Raw genomic sequence first — 7,667 nt, forward strand, 5'->3', positions numbered from 1 at the left:
TTCCAAAAAAAAAAAAAAAAAAGAAAAAAGATGAAGCATTTGAAACTGAAATGATTATTTATTACAAACTTGTCCCCGTACAAAAAATTGGTTCAACAGGTTTAACGACTTGTTGAACGTACCTGCGTCCACTTTCTACATTCTGTATACATAAACATAACCGTCGTTATCTTTCTTCTAACACGAGCGTCTAAAATACCTTCACCTTTCCCCGCAGGACAGAAATGATTTTGTTCGAAGGAGGAGGGGGGGGGGGGGGTAAATGTCTCCTGGTAATCGAAATTTTTCTTCCTCAGTTTTACCTTAATTTTTTTTTCTCTTGCAATACAATTTCAATCGCATGTAAGTGTGAAGTTTGATAGTGCTATTAAGTTCTGTTTGTGGAACAATATTATGATATTAATATATCTGTTAACATCATAGTATAATATAATATATATTATATAACAATGTAATACATAACAGTATGTAACAGTGTAATATAATAATGTATTATGTTATATATTAGAATATAACATAATAGAATAATCTAAAAATATAATAGTATTATATAACAATATAATATATAACAGTATATAACAGTATAATATAATAATGTATTATATTATATATTAGAATATAACATAATAGAATAATCTAATAATATAATAGTATTATATAACAATATAATATATAACAGTATATAACAGTAAATATAATAATGTATTATATTATATAATATAACATAATAGAATAATATAATAATATAATAGTATTATATAGCAATATAATATATAACAGTATAATATAATAACGTATTATATTATATAATATAACAATAATAGTATTATACAACAATATAATATATAACAGTATATAACAGTATAATATAATAATGTATTATACTATGTAATATAACATAATAGAATAATATAATAATATAATATTATATAATAATATAATGAATTATATCGTTACGTTACAGTGAAAGCTCATCTCTAAATCTTTCATAGTAGATGTTATCTGATATTATTAACTAGTAGTTATTATCTGATTAATTGTTAATTTACATTTAAATACACCGTACAGTCAATGTTCGAGAGAAATGAAACGACGCGTGTAAAGAGAATATTCCAATTATCAGACTTATCCAAAGAGACTGATAGTCCGAATCAACGTGATAAACTGAACTTTCGTTGTTTGTACGTCGACTAAATTTTAAAAGTCAATTTTCAAATATTTTTGAATGTTTCGATTGTTTAAACGTTATCTAATATTTAAAAAGGCGTTTAAAGTGATAAAAGTGGTCGAAAGTAACGAAAGTGAGTCAAAACTGATAAAAATGAGTTGGAAACGTTAAAAGCGTGTTAAAAATGATAAAGTGAATTTTCAAATGATATTTCTGAATATTCCGATCGTTTGAACATTCCTCCTAATATTTAAAAAGCGATGAAAGTGATAAAAATGAGCTAAAAATGTTGTAAAAGCGACAAAAGTGATAAAGGGGAAATTTTTCAATGATATTTCCGAATATTCCAATTGTTTAAACGTTGTCTGATATTTAAAACGTGTTTAAAGTGAGAAAAGCGAGTCAAAACTTCGTTTTGAACTCCACCGATCTTCCCTTAGGCGTAAAATGAAGGGGAAGAGGATAATACAACACTCTTCATAATTAATATGGGAGATCGTTGTACCTTTTATTCACCACGAGAAATTCTCTTCTTCCCACGAGCCAGAAATTACAAAAAAAAAAAAAAAAAACAAAAGAAAAGAAAACAATGCGTAATAACGCACCCGATCTTATCTTCACGTAACGTGTGTCAAAAATTCAAATAATTGAAAATAACTAGTACACGCGATTAATAACCTCGACGCACGCGTGTGTTAGAGGAAAGCTTCGTCGAAAGCAAATAATGAAAGTCCGCAGAAAGCAGGAGAGCCTGTTTCGCCGTCTACGTCGACACGCGACGATTCTTCAAGCGAGTAAGCGTAATGACGGCAACGATACTCATCTTGATTGCGGTCAATTAATTTCCGGAAGCCGGGCGCGCGAGCGTGCGTCGATAAAGATATAATAGATTAGAGACAGCCAGCCATGGAATAACGCAATAATTCGCGGGACACCTTTTCTAGTAGATTTCCTGATCGTAATGCATCGGTCAGCGAGCCGACATGCTATTTTCATTGATATAACGTAGTATACCTGTAGCTGGTGTCGGCACTGGATACTTGCAATTTATGAGCATCTGAGCTCATAAATAATAATGTAAATAAATAATATTAAACAATACTGTAATACAATTATACTAATAATAATAGTACCAATATGTACTCGATATGTACTCAATATATATTAAAAATACTAATATGATAGTATAATAATATAATAATATTATTAAATTTACCAACGAGCCAACATGCTACTAGTATAATAGTATAATATACTATTATATTATATACTACTAGTATAATAGTATAATAGCATTATTATAAAGACTATAATAGTATAATAGTGTTATTAAGTCAGCCAACGAGCCGACATGCTACTAGTATAGTAGTATATACTATTATATTATATACTACTGGTATAATAGTATAATAACATGATTATAACGACTATAATAGTATAATAGTGTTATTAAGTCAGCCAACGAGCCCACGTGCTACTTAGATTGATATAACGTAGTATACCTCTAGCTAGTGTCAGCACTATACTGGATACTTGCAATTTATGAGCATCTGAACTCATAAATAATAATATAAATAAATAATATTAAACAATACTGTAATATAATTATACTAATAATAATAGTACCAATATATACTCAATATGTACTCAATATATATTAAAAATACTAATATAATAGTATAATATTATAATAGTATTATTAAATTTACCAACGAGCCAACATGCTACTAGTATAATATACTATTATATTATATACTACTAGTATAATAGCATAATAGTATTATTATAACTAATATAATAGTATAATAGTAATATCATAACTAGTATAATAGTATAATATACTATTACATTATATGCTACTAGTACAATAGTATAATAGCACAATAATAATAGTACAATAGTATAATATGGCATTAAATTGAAAATGAATGAAAATTTCATTGAACTAAAGAGTTGAAAATTCTATATAGAACAGAGAGTCGATCAGTTTTATTTTTTAGAAACTGAAAAATACATTAATCCCATCGGTATCTGTCGGGAAACGTCGATCCGAAAGAGGACAGGCGTCGAACGCTGCGAAAGAAGCATGAATACGCGGCAACTCGCTTTCAAGCTACGTGTAAATTTATGCGCATTAATTCGAATCGATAAAACGCGGCTCCTCTGGTACTTTCATAAAATCACCCATTAGTGTTTCGCGCTTGAGCGCAATGCTGCAGCAGCATTAACGTCGTCGAACATTATTGACGCAGTGAAAGATCAGTTGAAGCGGTGCTGCACTGAACATTGAAAAATGATTTGGAATTTAATCTAGTCTGTAGTTCTCAAATTTTAACATTTTAATATTTCTAATTATTAACTGTTGAAATCGATGATAATTCCTTTATAATACATTTGACCTGCAGCACTGTTAAAATTTTAACATTTTAATATTTCTAATTATTAACCCTTGAAATCGATGACAATTTTTTTATAATACATTTGACCTGCAGCACTGTTAAAATTTTAACATTTTAATATTTCTAATTATTGACCCTTGAAATCGATGATAATTCTTTTATAATACATTTGACCTGCAGCACTGTTAAAATTTTAACATTTTAATATTTCTAATTATTAACTGTTGAAATCGATGATAATTCTTTTATAATACATTTGACCTGCAGCACTGTTAAAATTTTAACATTTTAATATTTCTAATTATTAACCCTTGAAATCGATGACAATTCTTTTATAATACATTTGACCTGCAGCACTGTTAAAATTTTAACATTTTAATATTTCTAATTATTGACCCTTGAAATCGATGATAATTCTTTTATAATACATTTGACCTGCAGCACTGTTAAAATTTTAACATTTTAATATTTCTAATTATTAACCCTTGAAATCGATGATAATTCTTTTACAATTCCTTGCAGCACTGTTCAAATTTCAATATCTCAATATTTTAATAACTGTAATTATTAACTCTGACATCGATCATAATTCTTTCATATATCCTTGCAGCTCTCCGTTCAAATTTCAATATTTTAATATTTTTAATTATTCATTCTGAGATCGATAGTAATTCCTTCACGTTTCTCTGCGGCACTGCTGCGAAAAACGAATTGGAAAGGACATTCGCTTGGTAGACAGAAAAATGTGATTGGTTCGAAAGTGACGGAAAATGCCAGAGCAAAAATTGAATAGGAGAATCAATGAATCGAAGCATTATGACAGATGTCCCACATAATTTAGTATAACGATGGAATTGAAAAGGATGTACGTACGGGTATTATATGTACAATATTTACGTACAGATGTAAATAAAAATTTACATAAAGGACAAAAGTATCGACGAACACATATAATTATTAGTAATTTCATATATCAATGCATTTATCGAGCTTAACGAGAGATCCTAATCTGGCTCATAACGTGAGCAATTTTATTATTACGTGGGCAAGTTACTATTAATAATAATTTTATTATTATTATTAAATTTATTATTAAATTAATATTAATATAATTGATATAATATTATTAAGTCTTATTATTAAATTAATATATATATAATTGATATAATATTATTAAATTTTATTATTAAATTAATATTAATATAATGGATATTTTATTATTAAGTCTTATTAAATTAATATTAATATAATTGATATAATATTATTAAGTTTTATTATTAAATTAATATTAATATAACTGATATAATATTATTAAATTAATATTAATATTATTAAATTTTATTATTAAATTAACATTAATATAACTGATATAATATTGTTAAGTCTTATTATTAAATTAATATTAATATAATTGATATAATATTATTAAATTAATATTAATATTATTAAATTTTATTATTAAATTAACATTAATATAATTGATATAATATTATTAAGTCTTATTATTAAATTAATATTAATATAATTAATGTAATATTATTAAATTTTATTATTAAATTAATATTAATATAATTAATATAATATTATTAAATTAATATTAATATAATTAATATAATATTATTAAAATTTACTATTAAATTACCATTATCTTACTGAAAGAAAGAAAGGAAAAGAAAATATATCGTATCGAAGTTATCAAGCCAGTTAATTGCACAGGGAAATATAATTCGCGAAAATAATTCATTATTATCTGATCGATGTACTGACAATGTAACTGCATAAACAGGGATACGGCGAATGGTGAAGAGATTCTGTTTTCTAATGGTTTACGACGACGTAATTACACCTTCGAAAGCGTGCTTCTTACGTTTGTATATATGTATGCACTTGTGAACGTTCACGTGTGAACGATAATTTAGGAAGAAGCGTGCCCGGCGCAGCTAGCGAACGGCGCGCGTTACGTGAAAATTACTGTCCCGACGATAAACACTGATTGTGAATGGCTGGTTTCACATCCTTAGGGTTTCGTCGTGCCAACTGGCTTCCGTACTAGAAACGAATATTTTGTTTATCGTTGGCTTTCATGCGAATTTAATTACAGACAATGAACAGCTCGAAAGGGAAATGACATTCCATCGGCCGTGCGGAGTTGTGCCTCGTTGGCCCATCTGTTGTAAACGAGCTGCGGAAATTACGTCTGACAGATGCTTTTCCTACATAGAAACAGAATTTAGACTTTATTTCGTATTTATTATTACAAGCATTGCCAAACTTACGGAGAGTAACGGTCAATTTACTGATTGCGATTGGCTTTAGAATGGCTCAGAATTTTAATTCTGTACAATATTTTGTACACGAATTTCAGCAAACCTACGCGAATCACTATAGTCGTTCGTGATCTAACGAAACTGTTTAACACGGTGACAGGTAATTGATTGAAGAACCAATAATTATCGAATTAATAATTAATAAATTCGATTTCAGAATTAATAATTACAATTATTAAAATATTGAAATACTTAGATTTGACGAGCGCGCCAAAAATTGGAGATTTCTGATAGAGAAATATAAAATATAAAGTATATGTATAAAGTAAAGTATACTGTATGTAAAATATAAAGTAAAGTATACTCTATATAAAATATAAAGTATGTTTATATATTTATAAAATATAAACTAAGTATACTCTATATAAAATATAATTATAAATATATTTACAAAATATAAAATATATTTATGTATTTATAAAATATAAAGTAAAAAATATAAAGTAAAGTATATTTATATATTTATAGAATATAAAGTAAAGTATATTTATATATTTATAGAATATAAAGTAAAGTATATTTATATATTTATAGAATATAAAGTAAAGTATATTTATATATTTATAGAATATAAAGTAAAGTATATTTATATATTTATAGAATATAAAGTAAAGTATATTTATATATTTATAGAATATAAAGTAAGTATACTCTATATAAAATATAATAATAAATATATTTATAAAATATAAAGTATATTTATATATTTATAAAATATAAAGTAAAGTATATTTATATATTTATAAAATATAAAGTAACTTAATTCTGTCGTTTGTTGTCTACTTTTACAAATTCACAACAAGAGATATGTGAAACATGTGAGGAACAACTGTGCTTTCACTGGTAAACTGCTTAAACGCGAGTACTATGCCGAGCCTATATTAGGCAACGCGAGTTTCTCATCGACGTTTAAGGGGATCAGCCAACAATTATGGTGTTCCAAAAAAAGAAAAAAAAGAAAAACAAAAAGAAAAAACTAAGTGCATTGTTTTAGAAAGGGAAATGCAAATAATTATACCAGACGGTTTTTGTTTTCGTTAATTGAGAAGCGAAGAGAACGGATGCGCGTGTCCGTCGCGGTAAGAGTGTTTTCAGTATGAATTCTTCTGTTTCCTTAAACGCTTCTGATGCATTTTTATAAGCAAATGTGTCTTTATTGACATTTCTTAATCACCTGCTTGTTGAATCACGCGCGAGATATCCTGCTTTTATTTCCGATTTAATAATATTAAATAATATTTTACTGTAATGATAATATCAATATGTACTAGTAATAATAATATTAATATATATTAATATACTACAAACAATTTTAATATTACTGTTATTATAAATAAGTTATAATAATATTAATATCTATTAATATACTATAAATAAGTTTAATGAGTAATATACTATAATATATATTAACATACTATAAATACACTATAAATAAATTATATTAAATAATACTATACTATAATAATAATATCAATATATACTAATAATAATAGTACTAATATATACTCAATATATATTAATAATATAGTATAATTGTATAGTAGTATAGTATAATAGTATATGTAGTAATACAGTAGTATAGTGTAGTAATATAATAGTATAATATAATAATAGTATAACAAGTACATAAAAAATAAAATAAATATTGTTAAATAATATTAATACACTATAAATAAATTATATTAAATAATACTGTAATATAATAATAATATCAATATATACTAATAATAACAGTACTAAGATATACTCAATATATATTAATAATATAGTATA

This window comes from Frieseomelitta varia, unplaced genomic scaffold (genome assembly GCF_011392965.1).
Source record: "Frieseomelitta varia isolate USP_RPSP 00005682 unplaced genomic scaffold, Fvar_1.2 scaffold_274, whole genome shotgun sequence".
Lineage (NCBI taxonomy): Eukaryota > Metazoa > Arthropoda > Insecta > Hymenoptera > Apidae > Frieseomelitta > Frieseomelitta varia.